This window comes from Panthera tigris, chromosome D3, assembly GCF_018350195.1.
Source record: "Panthera tigris isolate Pti1 chromosome D3, P.tigris_Pti1_mat1.1, whole genome shotgun sequence".
NCBI lineage: Eukaryota > Metazoa > Chordata > Mammalia > Carnivora > Felidae > Panthera > Panthera tigris.
In genome coordinates, this window is record NC_056671.1 from 76748577 (window position 1) to 76770842 (window position 22266).

Here is a 22266-nt window from a genome sequence, read left to right on the forward strand (position 1 = left end):
TGAGGATAGGACAGATACCGTAGGTGTATTTACATGTGATCCCCATCATTCCTGTCAAAGTGGATGCTGGTACCTTCGTCTTACAGATGAGAACCTTGGAGGTCAGACAGGCTGAAAAACTGTGCTAAAGTCAGGATTTGATTGGAAATCTGACTCCTCTGCCCAGATTAGCAGTTTGGCTGCCCCCTTCTAACGCAGGCTGATGTCCATGCTGTAGGTGTGCATGGGGTGCTAAAACATGAATTAGATTGGGGCGGGGGGAAGGGGGCAGCTTGCAGCTGACAAAAGCATGAATTCCACCCTACCTAAGAGTCTCCCCCAAATTGCGATTGAGTGTTTTGCAGAAACTTCAAGAGGCCAGTGTCAATCGGCAGCAGACTTGCTTCGGTTTGTTTGAAATCCTGACTTCCAAGATCTGAACGTGGTTATTGACCATCGGTGCTTGTTGATACAGGGTTTGTCAACCTGTCGATTCAGGAGGTCACTCACAACATCCTGGATTTGGGCTCCAAAGCCTCACGGCAGTGAAGCTCATGCAGTTTACCCTTAGCTGGGATGCTATTTTAAAAAAAAAACCTCTCTTACCATTCCTGGTTAGTTAAGCTTCAAAAATGAAGGATACCTTCACATCAGGAAAAGGTTGGGGCAGGGAAGGAGCAGAGCAGAAGTAGCACTAAATGCTGTTCTTGCTTTTATCTATTTTTAAATGAGTGCCAGATGTCTGTAACTGACACCCTTAATCAGTGGTTTTAAAGTTTAGATGTGTTCACCAAAATGTAACGTAACAGTGGTTCCATTTTATCGATGGCTTTTTTTTTTTTGATTGACTTTTGCCTTACATTTTTAAGGAATCTATTTAACAAGTACAACATCATGCCGATAGTTAAAAATACGGTACTCTACACTTTGAAATTCATTGAGCACTGGGTGTTGTATGGAAACCAATCTGACGATAACTTATAGATATATGTGTATATACATATGTATATGTATATACATATATATGTACATATATACAAATACATATGTATATGTATATGCATATATATGTACATATATATATGCATATATACATATGTATATATGCATATATATATGTACATATATATGCATATACATATACATATGTATATATATATATGTACATATATATATATATAAAATAAAATTCATTGAGAGGGTAGATCTCATGTTAGGTGTTTTTACCACAATTTTGAAAAAGAAAAGGGAAAGGAAAGCAGATCTCTTGAATGATTCGGTGAATGTCTGCATCAGCCATTTTGAAATGCCTGATAGCTTTTCAGCCATTTGCCAGACGAGATACTGCTGTGTCTACCCAGAAGGTAGGGATTTTCAATCATTCATACCGTCCAAGCAAAACAAATAACTTCTGACTAAAATGCTCAAATATTTCAGGCCGAAGGATCTGGGGCCTGAGTCATCTGGGTAATTACCTCAGGTTTTCATGTTACTTTGCACAGCCTTGGCGGACCACTCCTTTGAATCATCCTGTGTTGTCTGATTTTTCTAATTGTGGAGATAGCCAGGATGTGAAAGAATCTACTTCAGTTGCTATCGGGCCACAATAAACGGGCATAAAAAATAATCATTTCTACAAAAGGGTTTGAATGGATCTAAACTACAGACGATAATTTGGCCACTTTAAAACCCTGGCTAGCCAAGTATGCCATACAGCCCCGACGTGTTTCCTCCTGTTGTATTTCGTAAGGAAACCACCTGCTTTGTTCCGTATTGCAGAAAATGCCAACGACTACTTATTTAAAGCACAGCCATTCTTCATGTAAAATCCAAAGTCCAGATACTTACTTTTCAACACTTTTTGTCCAAGAGACGTGATAGGAGGGCTGGCTCGGCTGTGGGCTCCCCAGGCTGTGTGGGAGGCATTGATTGGGTGTCCCTGCTCCTGGGACTGGGGAGATTCGGAGGAGTTACGGGGTTCAGGGTCTTTTCGATGTTCGGGTCAAAGCACAGTTGGGTCTGTTTCCAGGAAAGGTCCTATCTTCCTAAGAGGGAAAATTCCGTGCCCAGGGAAGTTCTGGAAGAAGACTTTTTTTTCCCCCTGCCCTTGAATGAACTAGGTCATTGCTGAAGCTGGAGAATATTTTTTAGCATCACTGTGATGAAACTTGAGGGCTGTTTCTGCAGGAGGTGTGACCCTTGTTGACGCCACCGGGGAGGCCCTGGCAAAGGGGCCTGGTGAAATGCAGCCCCAGTGAGCTGATGAAACCCAGACGAGCTGTCCCAGAGGCTCGGGACACCAAGCAGCGTTCTGCAAGATTGTGCAGGACCTCAGGGTTAGTGGCTTGCCTCTTAAAAAGACAGGATCTTGCTGCCGGATAAAGTCTTTTGAGAGTAACACCGGCAGCTCTCATGGCAAGATTAGCAGGCATTTGAAGTACACATAGGAAACCCGTGGACGGACGGGGCGGAGGGGGTGGAGCCAAGGTGAAAAGAAGAGGCATTGTGTTGTTTGTTTAGAACGAGTACTGCAGTCGTCTGAAGTTCTCTGAAAAACGCAGAAGCCACAGGCAGGATCCACCCTCCTCCCCCTCCTCCCACAGCAGTCCTCCCCCACCTCTCTCTCTCTCTCTCTCTCTCTCTCTCTCTCTCTCACACACACACACACACTCTCTCTCTCTCTCTCTCTCTCTCTCTCTCTCTCTCTCCCTTCCTATTTTGATTATAGTAGTAAGAAGAGAATTAGAAGAACACCAGAAGAAAACCATAGAAGAGATACCATAAATCCTTCCAAACTGTTGAGAATCATTCCTGTTACATACCAAAGTAGAATCTGTAGCGTGGCCATTCCTTTTCCTGAATTTTGTCCAAATCCAAGACGGAAGATTTAAAAAAATCCAGAAGCATTATTCTGTCACTGCTTTGCCTCTCTGGGAAAGTATTTTCATGTGCCACACCTGGAAACTGACAGCTTGGAAAGAAACTTCTTAGGGACGCTCACTGAGGCGGCTAAAATTAGCAGCGCCGAGTGGGTGACCTTGAAAGGGACACACCTAGACATATTCCCTCTGTAGTGGGCAGTATAACCGTCAAAAGCAAACTGTGCCTCATTCCACCTGGATGGAATGAAATGTTTCACAAGATTCATCATCTTAAATTATTAAACATCAAGAAGCATACGGTTGATGTGTTCTGTTTCTCAGTATTATCTTCATACGAGAAGAAAAATATTGAAAGCTGAGAGACTCTAAAATAATGACTTGCAACCAAATGCAGAAATTACCAACCCTTGGTGACTGTAGGTTTGGTTGGTTTTCTTTGAAGCTGGATTCGCTTCACAGAGGATCTTTCCAAATAAAGGGAGAGAACATGAAGTTGAGAGAGCAGATAGAGGAAGGCGTGATGATAAAAAATAAATAAAAGTTCCCATACAGCAGCAGCATAGGATAAAGACGAAAGGGAACCAAATCCCAGTGCAGGAGACAGACATAGATGGTCATGAGAGAACTGTTGCTTGGGAGCTTTTAAATGGAAAAGTTGACACTCATTATGAAATTTAATCTTGTTCCTGGCAAAGAGTCTGAAAGGTGGACTTCTCAATGCCTACCATTCATCTCCTAGGAAAATAAACTCAAGGAACAGAGGATGAAAATATAAATAACATATTTTATATAATGTATAATAAATATATATATATATATTTTAATATATAATGGATTTGCCTATATGTGTCCTACTGTTCATCTTATTTGCCTGCAGCCACAGAATTTCTGTTTTAATCTTAGGTTTGGGGATCGAGAATGGAAGACAATCAGAAACAGACCTTGGGATTAAACTCAATTAGGCCAGGACACTGTTCTGAATTTTCGGTGATTATTCAAAGAAGAGGATGGAAGGTTTAAGGTGTTGAAGAGAAAAAGAAACAGGAGGGCATATATTTGGGCCCCTTCAATAGCATCAAAAAGTACATGACTTTGTGATTAAAAATGAAGACCTAAGAATATTTAGCGTTATTCCAGGTAAAGTAGCACGGCACATAAGATGTGTAAACCATCTCTTTTTCTGAAGCTATAGGAAGAAAAACAGAAACTTCCCTTCGTAAGGGGATTTTCCAACCAAAGAGCAGAGTTGAAAACGTATTTTTTATCAGATGTCTTTTAACTGCTTCTCCTAAAGGCCTTCAGGGCTTTGTTATTTTCCTGGCTTCTCAAACGAATGGATGCCTCACAATTCACCGGCCACTCTAGGCTTGCTGGGGACTGGGATCTAGTCAGTTCCCAAAGAATCTGCATATTTAAAGCCAATTCATTAGGTCCTCGAGCTACTCTACACTCCCATCAATCGGGCTTGGATTGGTACGTGAGGAGTTTATCTGTTCATTTTATCCCTGCTGGCACAGAAGGCCCTCAAATGTTCAAGTCTAATGGGAGGAGTGATGAATGCCCTTTCCGGGAGAGCACATTCTTGGCCGAGGCTTGGTACCAATCACATGTCAGGTCAGATCAGATTTTCTGCCAGGGTCCTCGGGCCAAGCTGGAGCTGAGGCAGCCACTCAGGCTTCAGGGCACAGTCAGCGTTTGGGGAGAGTGCCCCACTACTGAGAGCATCAGCTCGGGTTCCCTCTCTCTCAACAGTCCACCCCTGCCCTGGGCTCAGGGGTTCCCATACTTTGCACACTGGGTGCGGTATCTTGCTTGGGGGACACGACCCGAATCCAACCTTGCAGCCTTCATCCAGTTCCCCGAGCTGCCAGGCAGGTAGGCGAACTCAACAGGCGTTTTGATCCCTTCGGTACAGTGGCAACAGATATCAATGCAAATAGGACTATGTTCTCTCACGGCGTTTTTCATCCCAGGTTAGCAGATTTCTATAAAATTCTTCATGAGATTTGAAGTTCAAAAATATGTACAAAATAATTTTTAAAATGCAGTTTTATCAGGGCACCTGGGTGGCTCAGTTGGTTCAGCCTCCGACTCTTGATTTCAGCTCAGGTCATGATCTCATGGTTGGTGAGTTTGAGCCCCACGTCTGACAGAGAAGAGCCTACTTAGGATTCTCTGTTCCTCCCTCTCTCTCTGTCCCTCCCCTGCACATGCTCTCTCTCTCTCTCTCTCTCTCAAAATGAATAAATAAACATTTAAATAAAATGCAATTTTATCAGAATTCATATATCCAAGAGGGTTTTTTCCAAACATATGAATGTTGTTTGCAAGTTCCAGTTCATTTTCCCCTGGCGTATCAAATTCTAAATGGGGATTAGGTTCACGGAACACCTTACAGAAGTATTTAATCCATCAAATTCCTAAAGTACCAGATTTCAGGGGTGCCTGGATGGCTCAGTCCGAGTGTCACTCACTCAGTTGAGTGTCCGACTCTTGATTTCACCTAAGGTCATGATCCCAGGGTCGTGGGATAGAACCCCGCGCCAGGCTCTGTGCTGAGTATGGAGCCGGCTTAAGATTCTCTCTCTCTCTCTCTCTCTCTCTCTCTCTCTCTCTCTCTCTCTCTCCCCCTCTGCCACTCTCCCCCAGTCCCTACTCCCCCACTCTCTCTAAGTAAAATAACAACAACAACAACAACAACAAAATACCATATTTCAGCTTCCTAAAACCACAAGTATCAAAACTAGGTTAAAATTCAATTTAACTAAATATGAAAGTCTAAGTATCTGCAAAAAAATATATGTATGTATATATACATTATATATATAATATATATAACATATATAATGTATATATAATATATATTATATACATATATAATATATATATAACATATATAATGTATATATAATATATATATTATATACATATATATCTCCAGACTTTGACTTCCAAGATAATTCTGGCACAGTTTATTTTAGTTTCATTTTTAAAATAGCCATTAAAAAAGCATTACAACTCTGAGAATAGGGGCAAAATTCCAATTTTCATAAATTTGTATGCTAAGCCCAAGGCCCAATTTCACAAATAATTACTTAGTAAAATTAATTAGTTGAACAGTGTATGGAAATTTAAATTTAAAAAATATTTGTGTGTGCTATTTGTACTAAGTATTTTACGCACGTTTCCTTTTTAAGGCTTTTTACCTCTAATCATAAGAGCAATACAAACTCATGACTGAAAATTACACACTCGTTACTGAAAATCTTTAATATTTTGATTTTGAAATCGCCCACTACCCAGAGAGAGCCACCATTCTGGCATATTTCCTTCTATCTGTTTTATTTTTCCTTTCTGCATACTTACACATTCAGAATGCGACATTAGTGGGTGAAAAGTTATGAATATTGTAAGGTTTTGAAACATATCACCAAAAAAAAGTATTGCATTTTCCCTGGCCGGTATGAGTCCACCCACCTCCCTGAGGGAGAACTCGCGACACTAAGCACATCACTGAAAATGTCTGGCCAATCTAAGACGCGAAACTGATATTTTAATGTACATTTCCTTGATTGCTAATGAGGCTAAATATGATTTCATAAGTTCACTGGCCCTTTTTCTTTCATGAATTGTCTCTTCAATTGTTTTTGGTCAACGTTGCTATTTGAGTATTTTCCTCTGGCACACGTAAAAGCATTTCATATGTAATTTGCTGCAAACAGGCTCTGCCTTCCAATTTGTGATTTGCCCTTTTCTGTGGGAAGTTCTGACATACAGAAGTTATGAATGTTTACTTGCTAAAAACCATCTCCAGGCGAGGAGGAAAGGAGGAATTGTTGTTTAATGAGTTCTGAGTTTCAGTTTTGCAAGATGGCAAAAGTTCTGGAGTTCTGTTTCACAACAACGTGAATATACTCAACACTACTGAACTGCACGCTTAGAAATGACAAGTTTTGTTATTTTTCAAGCCATAACAAAAAAGAAAACTATCTTTCTCCTATGGTTTCTTCCTTGGCTTGCAAAGCCTCCATACCTCCGTGCACTTATCCACTATCCCATGCTGCTATGAGTAAAGCTGGGTTTGAATCAAGCCCTTCTCCCTTTTTCATATCACTTCATCTGTCCTGGATCAGTTTGTGTCTTTTTCCTTAACGCAGATCTCTGAGATTCTCAGTTTCCTTGACGCATTAGGAGCTTCCACACTTTGGAACTAAGAGATTGATACAGAGACGATTTGGGTTTGAAGATTCTAGATCCACTCCCCATCCCCCACCCCCTGCCCCACCCCCCACTAAAAATAGAATGAAATGGGAGTTAAGACTTTTTTAAGTTTATTTATTTTGAGAGCGCGCCCACCCATGAGCAGGGGAGGAGCAGAGAGAGAAGGTGAGAGAGAATCCCAGGCAGCCTCTATCTGTTAGCTCAGAGCCCAATCCAGGGCTTGATCTCACGAACCATGAGATCACGACCTGAGCCGAGAATGAGAGTTGGACGCTTAACTGACTGAGTCACCCAGGTGCCCCAGGAGTTTAGACTTTTAACTGTGACTGAATAAAGAGGCTAGAAAATCTTCTTTCCTGAAAGCAACTATAAATATGGATGAAAGAAAGGAAGAAAGAAAGGAGGGAAGTAAGGGAGGGAGGGAGAAAGGAAGGGAAAGGAAAGGAAGAGAAGGGAAGGGAAGGGAAGGGAAGGGAAGGGAAGGGAAGGGAAGGGAAGGGAAGGGAAGGGAGGGGGATAATACAGACAAGCAGCCATTTTAGTACTCTAGATGTCAACCAAAGGCATGCAACAATTTAAAAAGCATTTATGATTGAAAAACTTCTGAATTTGGGGTGCTAACAATGAGTCTTTAAGGCATTCTTGCCTGAACTGGCTCCCATTCCCCCATCCAGCTCCAACGTCATGGAGGTTATGCTAAGGCAGGCTGTGAGCACTGGCATTGTCTCCGCCATGGTCAAAGGGACTCCCTGGATTTAGAGCAGTGGAAAACACCTGTGCCGAGCAGCATTAGCAATGCTCTTGGTAGAGGATGAGTGGAGAAGACCAACAGCTCTACCAGTTCGAGAATGGGATTGGGGTTAGGGCAAGCATCTGTCTGGTTGAGGTAGCAGGCATGTGCAATGGAGACCAGAGAGGACCCAACTACTCACTCACACATTCCCAGATTGCACAGAGGAGACACAGAAGGACCCAGCAGAAAGTAAGCATCAGGGTGGACTCAAACATGGCCAAAACTTGAATGTGTTCCCCTACCGACACACAGATACATTGATAGAGGATGGAAGTTTTATTGGCTCAAGGTGTTTGAGTACACGTCTGTCTAATCATTAGCCGACTTGAGGCTCTGCAGACACAGGAGTGACCCCTAGGAAGCCAAGCTTTACAAAAATTTAAAGAGGGGTGCCTGGAGAGCTCAGTTAGTCAAGCGTCCAACTTTGGCTCAGGTCATGGTCTCAAGGTTCATGGGTTCAAGCCCCACATTGGGCACATCGTCCACACGTAGCCTGCTTCGGATTCTCTGTCCCCTTCTCTCTGCCCCTCCCCTGCTTGTGCTCTCTCAACATTTGTTTTTTTAATCTAAAGAAAAGTGAGTAGAAATATCTGTGTCCCCATACTTTGGAGGAGACAGATTTCACAGATTTATCTCAGGCAGGTTACTAACCTAACAAACAAATAACCAAGCAGCAGCAACAACTTGTGTGGGGGAGAATGGTTAGAATTCAGTCACCACAATATATTACCTAAAGTTTCAAGTTTTTAACCAAAAAATATGAAACATGCAAAGAAATAGGACAGTGTATTCTTACACAAGGAAAAAAGCAGCCAGTAGAAACTCTCTGAGTGTCCCCAGTATTACCCTGATACCAAAAACAGACAAAGATATCACAAGAAAATAAAACCAAAGACCAACATCTTTCAAAAACATAAATGCAAAAACCCTTGACAAAATACTACCAACTGAAATGAGCAACATGTGAAAAGGATTATATACCATGACCAACAGGGATTTATCCTACTAATGCAAGGATGGTTTCACATCTGAAAGTGAGTCAATGTAAAACACTGTTAATAGTATAAAAGACCAAACCACATGATTATCTCAATAGAAGCAGGAAAAAAAATATCTGATAAAATATAATATCCATTCGTGATAAAAACTCTCAGAAGTTAGGAATAAAGGGCATCTACAAAACAAAACAAATAACCCACAGTTTTACTTAATGGTGACAGAATTGCTATCATCATTATTATTATTATTTCCCTAATATCAGGCGGAAGCAAGGACATGACTCTTGCTATATCTATTCAACAATGTACAAGAAGTTCTAGGCAGGGCAATAAAGAAATAGCATTAAAGCATCCGTATTGGAAAAAAAGAAGTAAAACTACCTTCATTCATAGATGACAAGATCCTGTATGTAGTAAATCCCAAGGATTCAACAGACAAACCACTGCAACTAATAACATGGGTAGTGCCAGCTAATCTTTCACAAAGCAGGAAAGAATATCCAATGGAATCAAGACAGTCTCTTCAGCAAGTGGTGCTGGGAACACTGGACAGCGACATGCAGAAGAATGAACCTGGACCACTTGCTTACACCAGACACAAAAAAAACTCAAAGTGGGGGAAAGACCTCAATGTAAGACAGGAAGCCATCAACATCCTGAAGGAGAAAGCAGGCAAAAACCTCTTTGATCTTGCCCACAGCAATTTCTTACTCAACACGTCTCCAGAGGCAAGGGAAACAAAAGCAAAAATGAACTATTGGGACCTCATCAAAATAAAAAGCTTCTGCACAGCGAAGGAAACAATCAGCAAAACTAAAAGGCAACCAACAGAATGGGAGAAGATATTTGCAAATGACATATCAGATAAAGGGTTAGTATCCAAAATCTATAAAGAGCTTATCAAACTCAACACCCAAAAAACAAACTATCCAGTGAATAAATGGGCAGAAGACATGAATAGACACTTCTCCAAAGAAGACTTCCAGATGGCCAACCGACACATGAAAAAATGCTCAACATCACTCATCATCAGGGAAATAGAAATCAAAACCACAATGAGATACCACCTCACACCTGTCAGAATGGCTAACATTAACAACTCAGGCAACAACAGACGTTGGCGAGGATGCGGAGAAAGAGGATCTCTTTTGCATTGTTGGTGGGAAGGCAAGCTGGTGCAGCCACTCTGGAAAAGAGTATGGAGGTTCCTCAAAAAACTAAAAATAGAACTACCTGATGACCCAGCAATTGCACTACTAGGCATTTATCTACGGGATACAGGTGTGCTGTTTTGAAGGGACACATGCATCCCCATGTTTATAGCAGCACTATCGACAATAGCCAAAGTATGGAAAGAGCCCGAATGTCCATCGATGGATGAATGGATAAAGAAGATGTGGTATATATATACAATGGAGTATTACTCGGCAATCAAAAAGAATGAAATCTTGCCATTTGCAACTACGTGGGTAGAACTGGAGGGGATTATGCTAAGTGAAATTAGTCAGAGAAAGACAAATATCATATGACTTCACTCATATGAGGACTTTAAGAGACAAAACATATGAACATAAGGGAAGGGAAACAAAAAGAATATAAAAACAGGGAGGGGGACAAAACAGAAGAGACTCATAAATATGGAGAACAAACTGAGGGTTACTGGAGGGGTTGTGGGAGGGGGGATGGGCTAAATGGGGAAGGGGCACTAAGGAATCTGCTCCTGAAATCATTGTTGCACTCGATGCTAACTAATTTGGATGTAAATTTAAAAAAATAAAAAAGTAAAATAAAGGTGAAAAAAAAAAATAAATAAAACGGGTGGCAAAGTCACAAGATATAAATCAGTACACAAACATCGGTTGTATTTCTGTATACTAACGACAATTCAGAAATAAAATTAAGAAAACGATTCCATCCACAATAGTAACAATGAGAACAAGATACTTAGAAATAAAAAGATTTCTATACTGAAAACCGTAAAACACTTGAAAAATTAAAGACTAAATAAATGGAGAGATATTCCACATTTACGGATTGGAAGACTCAGTATTGTCAAAGTTGCAATTCTCCCCAAATTGATCTGTGTGTTCAACACAAGCCCTATTAAAATCCCAGAAGGATTTTTGTGGAAATTGACAAACTGATCCTAAAATTTATATGGACATTCAACGGAATTCGAACAGCCAAAATAATTTTCAAAAAGAGCAACGGTTGGAGAACTTCTACTCTCTGATTTTAGAACTTCCTAAGAAGCTACGATAATCAAAACAGTGTAATGCTGGCACGCTGTCACATAGACGGATTATCAATGTAGATGTAGCAGAAATGAGAAGCCAGAAAGAAACCTTACATTTATGTCTACGGATTTTTGGCAAAGGTACCAAGACGGTTCAACAAAGGAAAGAATGGTGTTTTCGATAAATGGTGCTGGGACCATTGGGTATCCATATGCAAAAAATCTGAACTTTGAAACTTACGTCATACCATACACAAAAATTTAACTCAAAATGGATCACGGACCTAAATGTAAATAAGTGCTACGATCATAGACTTCTGGAAGAAAACACAGGGGAAAATTGTGACTTTGGGTTATGCAAAGAGTTCTTAGATCAGTTGTCCTTTCCATTAAGCATGATCCATAAAAGTAAAAATTAGCAAAGTGAATTCCATCAAAATTAAAAACTCTTTTGCTTCAAAAGACTTCATTACATATCACATACTAGGAGAAAGTATTTGCAAACCATATATCTCATAAGGGACTCATATCTGGGGGGGGTTGGAGAGGAATATATATTTCTCTTAAAATTCAACAACAGAACAACAAATGACCCAATTAAATAGCAAAAGACTTGAATAGACATTTCACCAAAGAAAAAATACAAATGGCTCATAAGCACATGAAAGGATGTTCAACAGCATTAGTCATTAAGGAAATACAAATAAAGACCACAACAAGATACCATTATGCACCCAGGATGATGGCTATAATAAAAGGCACAGACAATACCAAGTGTCCATGAGGATGGGAAAAAACTGGAACCCTCGTTCAGTGTTGATGGGAATGTAAAATGGCACAGCCAGTTTAGGGTACACTTTGGTAATCTCTTAAAACATTAAGCATATCTTTACCATACAACCCAGTAATTTCACACCTGGGAATCTACCTGTAAGAAATAAAAACACACATGCCAACAAAATCCTGTATTCTAAAAACTAGAAACAATCCAAGTGGCCGTCAACCAGTGAATGGATAAGACAAATTATGGTATATCCATTCATACAGTAGAATACTATTCAACAATAAAAAAGAAAGGACAACTGAGAGATGCTACAACTTAGGAGAAACTCACCATTATGCTAAGTAAAAGAAGCGAAACACAAAGGACTACATATTGAATTATTCCATTTATATGAAATGTAAAAAAAAAAAAAAGCAAATCTATAGATACAGAAAATATATCAGTGGTTTTCTAAGTCTGGGGGTGGGAGGAGGCTTTAGCGCAAATTGACATGAGGGGACTTTTTGGAATACGGAAATCTCTAGCATGGGATTGTGGTAATGGTTGCACATGTATAAATATACTAAAAATTACTGAACTGTACATTAACAATGAAATAATTTTATTTTCTGTAAATTATACTTCAGTAAAGCTGCTTAAAAAATGGAACAAAACAGGGGCGCTTGGGTGTCGCAGTCAGTTAAATGTCCGACTTCGGCTTAGGTCATGATCTCTTGGTTCCTGAGTTCAAGCCCCGTGTCAGGCTCTGTGCTGACAGCTCGGAGCCTGGAGCCTGCTTCAGATTCTGTGTCTCCCTCTCTCTCTGCTCCTCCCCCACTCGTTCTCTCTCTTTCTCTCAAAATAAATAAACTTTTCAAAATCTTTTAAAAATAGAACTGTTAATGGATCCCTTACTTATCCTTTTTAAACAATTTTTATTTGTACTTTATTATTTTTTTCCAGCTTTATTGTGGTATAATTTACATATAGCTTGCAAATATTTTCTTTTCTACATAGTACCAGCTGTCTTTTCTCTCTGTTGATTATCTCCCTGGTTGAACAGAAGCTTTTTATTTTGATGTAGTCTCACTAGTGTCTTTTTGCTTTGGTTGCCTGTGCTTTTGGTGTCACATCCACAAAATCATTGCCAAGGTCAATGTCAAGAAGTTTTTCCTCTATGTTTTCCTCTAGGAGTTCGGTTTCGTATCTTACATTCAAATCTTTAATCCATTTTTTGCTACTTTTTGTGTATGGTGAAAGATAAGCAGCCAATTTCATTCGTTTGCATGGAGAGATCGTTTTCCCAACACTGTCCTTTCTCCATTGTATGTTCTGGTCAAATATTAGTTGGCTATACATGCATGGGTTTCTTTCTGGGCTTTCTATTCTGTTCCATCGGTCTGTGTGTCTGTTTTCATGCCAACACCATACTGTTTTGATTACTATAGCTTTGTAATATAGTTTGAAATCAAGACATGTGATGCCTCCAGCTTTATTCTTCTTTCTCAAAATTGCTTTGGCTATGTAGGGTCTTTTGTGGTTCCATATGAGTTTTAGGATTATTTTATCTGTTTCTGTAAAAAAAAAAAAAAAGTATCCTTGCGACTGTTATAAAGATTGCATTGAGGGGTGCCTGGCTGGCTCAGTCAGAAGGGCATGTGACTCTGTGGGGCACCTGGGTGGCTCAGTCAGTTGAGTGTCCAACTCTTGATTTTAGCTCAGGTCATGATCCCAGCCAGGGTTGTGGGATCAAGCCTGGGATATATTCTCTCTCTCTCTCTCTCTCAACTAAAAAAAAGAAAAAGAAGAAGAGCATATGACTCTTGATCTCAGAGTCGTGAGTTTGAGCCCCACGTTGGATGCAGAGGTAACTTAAAAATAAAATCTTTATAAAAAAAGATTGCATTGAACCTATAGTTGCTTTGGGTAGTATGGACATTTTGACAATACTAATTCTTCTCATCTGTGAACACAAAGTGTCTTTCCATTTGTTTATGTCTGCTTTAATTGCTTCCTCAGCGTTTTATAGTTTTCAGTGCAGAAGTCTTTCACCTCCTTGATGAAATTTACTCATTAAGTGTTTTATTCTCTTCGGTGCTATTGTAAATGGAGTTCTTTCTTAATTTCCTTTTCAGATAGTTTGTTATTGGCATATAGAAATTCACTGATATTTGTCTGTTGATTTTGTATCCTGCAGCTTTACAGAATTCGTTTATTAGTTCTAACAGTTGTGGTGGGTTTTTTTTTTTCTTTTTTTGAGGTATCTAGGGTTTTCTACATGTAAGATCACATTATCTGCAAACAGAGATAATTTTACTTCCTCTTTTCCAGTTTGCATGCCTTTTACCTGACCTTTATTCTTGAGTCATGTCAAAAAGCATAGGACCTACTGGATAAACCTGTGACTTTGAATGATTATTTCGGATCTCAATTCCTATGAGCCCCAGAAACAGATACCTCGTGAATAAATCCTCCTGAACATGATAGCCCTCGTGACAGATACCCAGAGAGCCAGAAGTCTAACACAAGAATTATCACCAGCCACCTCGTGTGACACTTGCTCCTTTGACAGTGTCGTTATGCTACTCTCTTATGTAACAAGGCAGCACATGAGCCTGCCCTCCTGCAACGTCAAGGTAGCCAGGGAAATGCTGTGCTCTAAGGAGCTCAGCAAAGCTCAGGAGAAAGAGCTCCTGTGCTAGGCAGGTAGCTTGAAGACCTCAACGCCCAAGATTCTGCATTAGTAACAATAATTTTAAGAGCACAGTAAAAGTCATGTGATCTTTAACCCGGGTTTTTGGCAAACTATTATGTTTCCTGTTCCTACCGATAGTTTTGTGGTCAGTGAAGGGACCGATCAATTCTACCGAATTGATAAATGAGCAGGAAAAGTGGAAGTTCCTTACCTGGAGCAAATTTCACAAAGGCGGTTCCCTCCAAATCGCGGCTTTCTGAAGCGTTGTCCTCTCTCCCTTTCTTGAACTCCGGAGTCCTGTCCAAGCTTCATGCACTGAGGTCCTGTCCTTTGTGTGAAAGATTCACGTGGCTCTGTTCGGGGCTCAGTTTTGCCAGACCAGCAAAGTCCTGCCTTTGCTGCCCCCATCAGAGGGATTGTGACCACAGCCCTGAAAACACGGCCCTTCTTTTCCGTTTCACAGATACTTTTCTCCTAAGTTGCCCAAACGTGTCTTCCCAAGGACAGAAAGAGAAGCTTATTCTGGGGTGAAAAACCGGCACCTCTGTCCTGCAAAATGTGACTGTGTGTGGCAGTAATGATGTACCCGCCGGTTACCATCTGGGTGTGTTACACAAGAACTTCTCCATATGCATTTATTTATGAGGGTTAGTTTGAGACCATTTTTTTCCCCTAACTCCCACCCCCACCCCTAAGTGATGGGACCATAGCAGTAGCCCACCAACCTCCTCTATCCAACTCTGCCGCTGTCGCCACCACAGACAGCCATCAGACCAGTCTTCTAGAAACGCTCTGGTTGTTTCTCATATTTTTCCCTTGCTGATTAATCTTCAATGATTCCCCATTGTTAATGGAGTGAAGCCAAATATCTCGACCCAACACTCCCAAGTCCTCCATTGTCCTGGGATGAGAGCTGACCCGGAAGTAAACTCTGAGGGAACTTCAGGTCATGCTTCTGGATGACTCTGCTCTTCTACAGGGAGGGTGCAGGCCTTGTCTTCAAACATTCACCCTTCCCTGGGTTCCTCAGCTTTCTTCTCCATGTCCGCCATACCCTCACCCCGGTCGATGGGTAACCTTCAGAGCCTCATCAGTGACACAGACTGTCAGTGGCACATGTCACTGGCACCTCAGAGACTTCTCAAAGAGGATTTTATCTCACGCTAGCATTAAGCTGGACTATCGCGGACCGTAATACCTTGACCAGTGGGTAGAAATGCTTTCACTGAACTCTGCTGCCCCCGGTAGGTGCTCTGCCCCCACCAGGCCCTTCTCTTCATCCCCCCACCCCAGCCCTGAACGCCCCATGTAAATCTCACCTGTGGTATCTTTGCTGACCGGTCCGTCCACCTCCTCCATGGCTCAACCTAAGGGGCACCCTCCCGCCGGCAGGCTCCTAATCCAACATTCCTGCACCTCCCTTCTCTGAGCTGATGTGTTACAGCACTTTGAGTTCCTTGGATTCTTCAAAACCAGTGTGGTGATGGCGGGCGGGAAGACTGTGCGTGGACGTGCTCACCTCCTCCCTGGAGATTTTCTCTGGCCAAGAGGCGGAGGAGGAAGCAGCCTCTGACTACTTGCTCTGTGCAGTTTTCTCAATGACCTTGTGAAGTCCTGGAGGCCCGAGGCCGTGGTTTCCTGTCTTTGGGATTCCTGTCCAGGGTGGCAAGACATGCCTGTAATGGGCTGTGCCGTGGCTGTGCCTGATGCAGGTGCATCTGTCCAGACTTAGCTGAGACACGTCTGATACTTCTTTCCGGGTCCATTTCCATTTCCAGTCTAAAGAAGGTGGAGGATCCCGCTTTTCTAGAAGAGCAAAAGCAACTGCAAAGGCCTTCACGATGACCTAATCCAACTTCCTCATTTGACCCCAATTACAGATTCTGACATGGCAAGATTCAGACATAGTCAAAGACTGGGGAGGGGCGTGGAGTGGAGAATAACTCTGCTATCTTCTGACAACGGTGCCATTAAAAGAAATCAATTCCAGGGGCGCCTGGGTGGCTCAGTCAGTTAAGCGTCCAACTTCAGCTCAGGTCATGATCTCACAGTCCGTGGGTTCAAGCCCCACATCAGGCTCTGAGCTGTCAGCACAGCCTGCTTCAGATGCTGTGTCTCCCTCTCTCTCTGCCCCTCTCCCACTCGCACTCTGTCTCTCTCTCTCTCAAAAATAAATAAAAACATCAGAAAAAGTTTTTTAAACAAATCAGTTCCTGATGACGAGCAAATCATTTGTATCGCTGATGAAATAATCCTTACTTGTGCCACAATGCCGGACTGTCCATTGTTCGGCCAGGCCTTTCACGGCAAATAAAATGTCTCAAACCCTAAAAGCACTAGGGATTCCCTCATTTTAATGTTCCCCCAGACGGGAAAGCTGAAACACTACAACAAAACAAAACAGCTCTACATTTTTAGCATTAACGTAACAACTTACTCCTTTACTTCACTCAAGTTTTGAAAACAAGTATCAGTATCAACCCCTTAGTTTCCTCATGTGCTAACTCGCTCTCCAACCAGTCTGTAAGGTGTATGAGAAACACACGCTCACCCAACGTCTCCAGTAGTGAGCACCGCGCCCAGCTGGCAATGGCTCAAACCAATGTCTTTGAACGAACAGGCGAGTGGTAGATATTACCGTCTTCTCATGTGTGTTGCTCATGCTCTTTTCAAAGGACTAACTTACCCAAAGGCGTGTAAAATCCACTGCAGTTTACTCTGAGAAGGCGTAGCAGGTCCAACACCAGCCCCAGGAAAGATTGAAAGTTTTGAGATGTCATTCCCTAGAGCTGTTCTTCCGATTCCATTTTCTCCCCCATTTGGGTATTCCCTCTGCCCTTACCACACAGTGTTGTGGGATTTTTCCCCATAATTTTCATACCAATATAGAAGTAGTGATGAGAACAAAACATACAGTGCAGGAGAGTTTCAGCTCATTCTATCCGGAGTTTACACTGACCTTTAAAGCAGTTGGTTTCGTTTTGTTTTTCTTTCTTTTTCTTTCTTTCTTTTTCTTTCTTTCTTTCTTTCTTTCTTTCTCTTTCTTTCTTTTTTTCTTTTTCTTTTTTTTTAAGATTCTTTATTTATTTTGAGAGAGAGAGAGAGGAGAGACAGAATCCCAAGCAGGCTCTGCACTAATAGCATAGAGCACGGCTTGGGGCTCGAACTCATGAACTGTGAGATCATGACCTGAGCCGAGATCAAGAATTGGATGCTTAACCAACTGAGCCATGCAGGTGCCCCTAAAGCAGTTAGTTTTGAATTTCACCATGCATCTGAACTCCTGGGGCTCTGTTCAAATGCAGGATTTAGGGACCCATTCCCAGAGATTCGGACTAAGTTCAAGGCCATATAACTTCATTTTTAACGACAACCCCCTACCCTCACCCCATGCAAGTAGCCAGTGAACCACATGACAAAAATCACGAAGACACCGAAGGACAATCAGCGACCTGTTCACCATGTCATGTAATTAGATTTAGCCCCATATTTCTCTATTCTAGTTCAGACTGGAGTAGGAAAGTCTGTGATAAACATACTCATTATAGAGTTAGGTACTGCATGACTTAACTTTGGAGAATATTTGCATTTTTAAAGAGAATGCAAAGAGGGGCAAGTGCTTACGTAAAAGACATCAAACTCCATTTTGAGACATCCCCTTTAATAAGAGGACATCCTCTTACTTAGTAAGAGGACATCCCCTTTAATATTCAAGGTGCTCTTGTACTTTGTAAGTAAGGGATTACTGGTTACCTGATTAGAGAGTCTCTATTTCCTTAGGTTTGTTTATTCAAAGCTATTTCAAGTGTGGGCTTCCCAATCTATTGTGATGGCTTAGGCCACTGGTAAGAATTACTTATGCACTAACTTGTGAAACTCCACCCACTTTCATGAGCATATCTGCCCTAAATGTGTGGCCCTGGACACATTTTATCTCTCTGAAACTCCTTGGGTAAATGAGAATAATTATAGCTCCTTTCTTGGGTTGATGTGGGGGTGAGTTACTCATGGACAAGGAAATATGGGTAATTTTTGGAGGGTAATTCGTGTAAAAATTAACGTTGGTCCCAGAAGAAATCTTGAGTATATCTCTCTCCAGCCTTAGAACTCAGCAAGCAATAGTTTTTGCTGTAGATAAATCTTTTCAACCATCCATATGTACATACATGTACCGTATCAGACATTGGCTGATGGTGGAGAATTTCTTCCATCTTGGCTAAGAAAGTGTCAGATGTTTTACTCTTCCACTGATGACTCCTTCCTGAAAGTCTTTTGTGTACCCTCCCCTGTCAGAAGAAATAACTTGTTCTAGAATGTTCTCATGGCATCCGTGTGAGTCTCATATTTTTCAGATAAATTTCTAGAAATGGAATTGTTAGATCAAACAGTAAGTGCGTTTTTCATTTTGATAGATACTGTTAAATTGTCCTTCAAATAATTATGCAAATTTATATTCTTCCCAGCAATATATGAGATACCAGATTTTTTTTTATGATATGAAATTTATTGTCAAATTAGTTTCCATTCAACACCCAGTGCTCATCCCAAAAGATGCCCTCTTCAATGCCCATCACCTCCCCTCCCCTCCCTCCCACCCCCCATCAACCCTTAGTTTGTTCTCAGTTTTTAAGAGTCTCTTATGCTTTGGCTCTCTCTCCCACTGTAACCTCTTTTTTTTCCTTCCCCTCCCCCATGGGTTTCTGTTAAGTTTCTCAGGATCCACGTAAGAGTGAAAACTTACGGGAGATACCAGATTTGAAACACAATATAGTAGCAGAATTTTTTATTTGCTAATCTAATAGTTGGATTAGGATTAATCTGTTATTTAAGTGCATTTCTGTCATTTAAAAAGAAGTGTCCCATTTGAATGATTTTTGTCTGTGAATTATCCATATTCTTTGCCCATCTTTCTGTTGATAATTCATCTTTTTAAATTATGAGTACTTTATATGTGAATAGTACCCCTAAATCTTCGTTGGTGTCTACATAAATTCACCAATCTTTTCTTTCAAATCTTCTGAGATTTTTCATATTCAGAAGGCCCTTTCTACTCTCAATGTAAAGACATTCTCCTGAATTCTTTTCCTATATTTTTATGGTTTCACTTTTTAAAATATTCTCAGGGCTCTGGGGTGGCTCAGTCGGTTGAGCATCATCTCTTGATTTCGGCTCAGGTCGGGCTCGCAGGGTTGGTGGGATCGGGTCCCGTGTTGCCGGGCTCTGTGCTACCAGCATGGAGCCTATTTGGAATTCTCTCTCTGCCCCTCCCCCACTCACGCACACGCTCACACATACACACGTGCCCACACTCTCTCCTCAAAATAAAAATAAACTTTAAAACAATACATAAAAATAAAATAAAATAGTATCTAAAATTTTGATACAGTTGGGACTTCCTTTAGTGTGATGCATGACTTAAGGAAACAATTTTTTTTTTTTTCCCATTTGTCTCAACACCCAACTAGTCAAAATCAAATTTCTCCCACTGATTCAAAATGCCATCTTCATTATAATTTAAGTTCTCATCTATTTTGGGTTTCTTTTACAGTCCTGTATTCTGTTCCACTGACCTGCTTACCCATGTGTGATGTGAAACCACGTGAGTACTTATGGCTTCTTAAATCTGTTTTGATATTTGAAAAGGGCTGGCCTCTTCTCATTACTCTTGTTTTTCAAAAACGTCCTGGTTGTTTCCTATTTACTTCTCCACATGAACTTTATAATCATCCTGTCTCGTCCCCTCTGCCAAAACCCTGTTGGTGATATGATCAGATCAGAACTTCAGAAAGATCATTCTGGCTACAGTGCAAAGAAGCGTGCACGGGGGACGACCAGCATGATGCTGTCGTAGGAGTTCACGACAGAGATGAGGGTACCTTGGCCCGGGATGGTGGCAGCAGAGATAGAAACGGAAGAGGACCGAGTGCCATGGGGGAATAAAAAGTGGTTGGTGATGAATATGTTGAGGAAGAGGGGCGTGGTTTCCTAGCCTTGCCTGAAGCAACCCTGAGATTTAGTCCGGTTCTATATAGGCCCCAATCTGGATCAATCCAAGGATGCAGGGTTAGTTGGAGAGTTGTCCTGAAAATCAGGGTCCTCTCGGGAAAAGACACAGATAGAGCTCCTCATAAGGAAGTATCGTGGGTTCAGACAGGACACCCCAAAGTGAACTGCCTCCCCCTATCGTCAGGAATTAGGCACCAGGAATACCAGACCGGCTTCTAGAGCATCCCACAGGCTGTGGGGTGCACCCGAGTGGCATCAGTGTAATCTTAGACATTCTGTCCTATCACATTTGAGGCCTGCAGATCCAACTTGTGGTTAGTGAGGAAAAAAAAGATGATGGTTCAAAAGTTTTCCTTTCTTCAGCTCCTCAAAAAGTTAAACATAATTCCTCCTAGGTAAATACCCACAAGAGTTGGAAGTTGGGACTCAGTGAGATCCTTGTACAATAAGGTTCACAGCAGCACGGCTCCCAATATCCAAAAGGTGGAAACAGCCCAAGTATCCACCATCAGATGCATAAATAAAATGTGGCATATACATACAATGGAGTATCGTTCAGCTTTCAAAAAGTAGAACGTTCTGAAACATGCTACAACATGGATGAACCTAGAGAGTATCATGTTAAATTAAACAAGCCAGAAATAGACAGACAGATATTGTATGATTCAACTTACATCAGGAATCTAGAATAGGCAAATTCATAGAAACAGGAAGCTGCAAGGAGGTTACCAGGGATAGGGGGAAAGGGAGAAATGGGAAGTTACTCTGCAGCAGATACAGAGCTTCTGTTTGGGATGATGCGAAAGTTCTGGGACTAGATTGTGGCTACGGTCGCCCAAAACCGAGAACTTAATGCCACTGAATTGTACACTTACAAATGGTCACAATGGTAAATTTTTGTATTATGTATATTTTACCAAATTTGAAAAGAATGTGTTTTTTTTAAAGCTTTCTTTTCTGATGAAAGAACGTGTCACCACCAAGGCACATTACACTCATATGATTATGGTTATATATTGCTTTTTTTTTAATTTTTTTTTTAATGTTTATTTATTTTTGAGACAGAGACAGAGCGTGAGCAGGGGAGGGGCAGAGAGAGAGGGAGACACAGAATCCGAAGCAGGCTCCAGGCTCTGAGCCGTCAGCACAGAGCCCGACGCGGGGCTCAAACCCACGAACCGTGAGATTATGACCTGAGCTGAAGTAGGATGCCCAACCGACAGAGCCACCCAGGCGCCCCTATGGTTATATATTGTATTAGCTGTCTGAGATCTAGGTACTATAGTGTAGGCCATACACCTTCTCACCCCAAACAATGCAAAATATTTTGGGAAACAAACTACATAGCCCACATCTCCGGAAATCCCCTCCCAAGCAGCTAACCACAAAGGGAGGAAACATAACAGGGTGAAACCAAAAGTTTGCAGTCAAAACTCAGAGTCCATGTTATTTCATTCGCTGCTAGATAGACGCAATGCAACTGGGCACTCAGGAATGATACGATTCGAGCCTTTAAGCTTTCTCTGCCTCGATCTCTCTTTACTCCATATTTTAGGGATACGCCTGTTCCCAAACATCTTGTGAAGCAAGTAGGTCTAAAGCATTCAATTAAACAGAAGATGTTTAAAACTCACTTGACCAATGACCTAAATATTAAGTCACCAGAGCTAGGAGGCCACTGCTGAATTCTGAA

At 41.4% G+C, this 22266-nt stretch overlaps 1 protein-coding gene across 2 annotated transcripts in view; it reads right to left on the minus strand.

Annotated features, from left to right (window-relative positions):
* The window catches only part of ALPK2 (alpha kinase 2), a 148927-nt gene that overhangs the window by 114396 nt on the left and 12265 nt on the right, over positions 1-22266 (minus strand). The window contains exon 1 of one of the 2 annotated variants that reach the window (XM_015536829.2): positions 1828-1948. The exons of the other annotated variant lie outside the window; for it this stretch is intronic. The gene's annotated coding sequence lies outside the window, so the exon portion shown is untranslated. Of the gene's footprint in view, positions 1-1827; positions 1949-22266 lie in introns of those variants that run through there. 2 annotated transcript variants of the gene reach the window in all.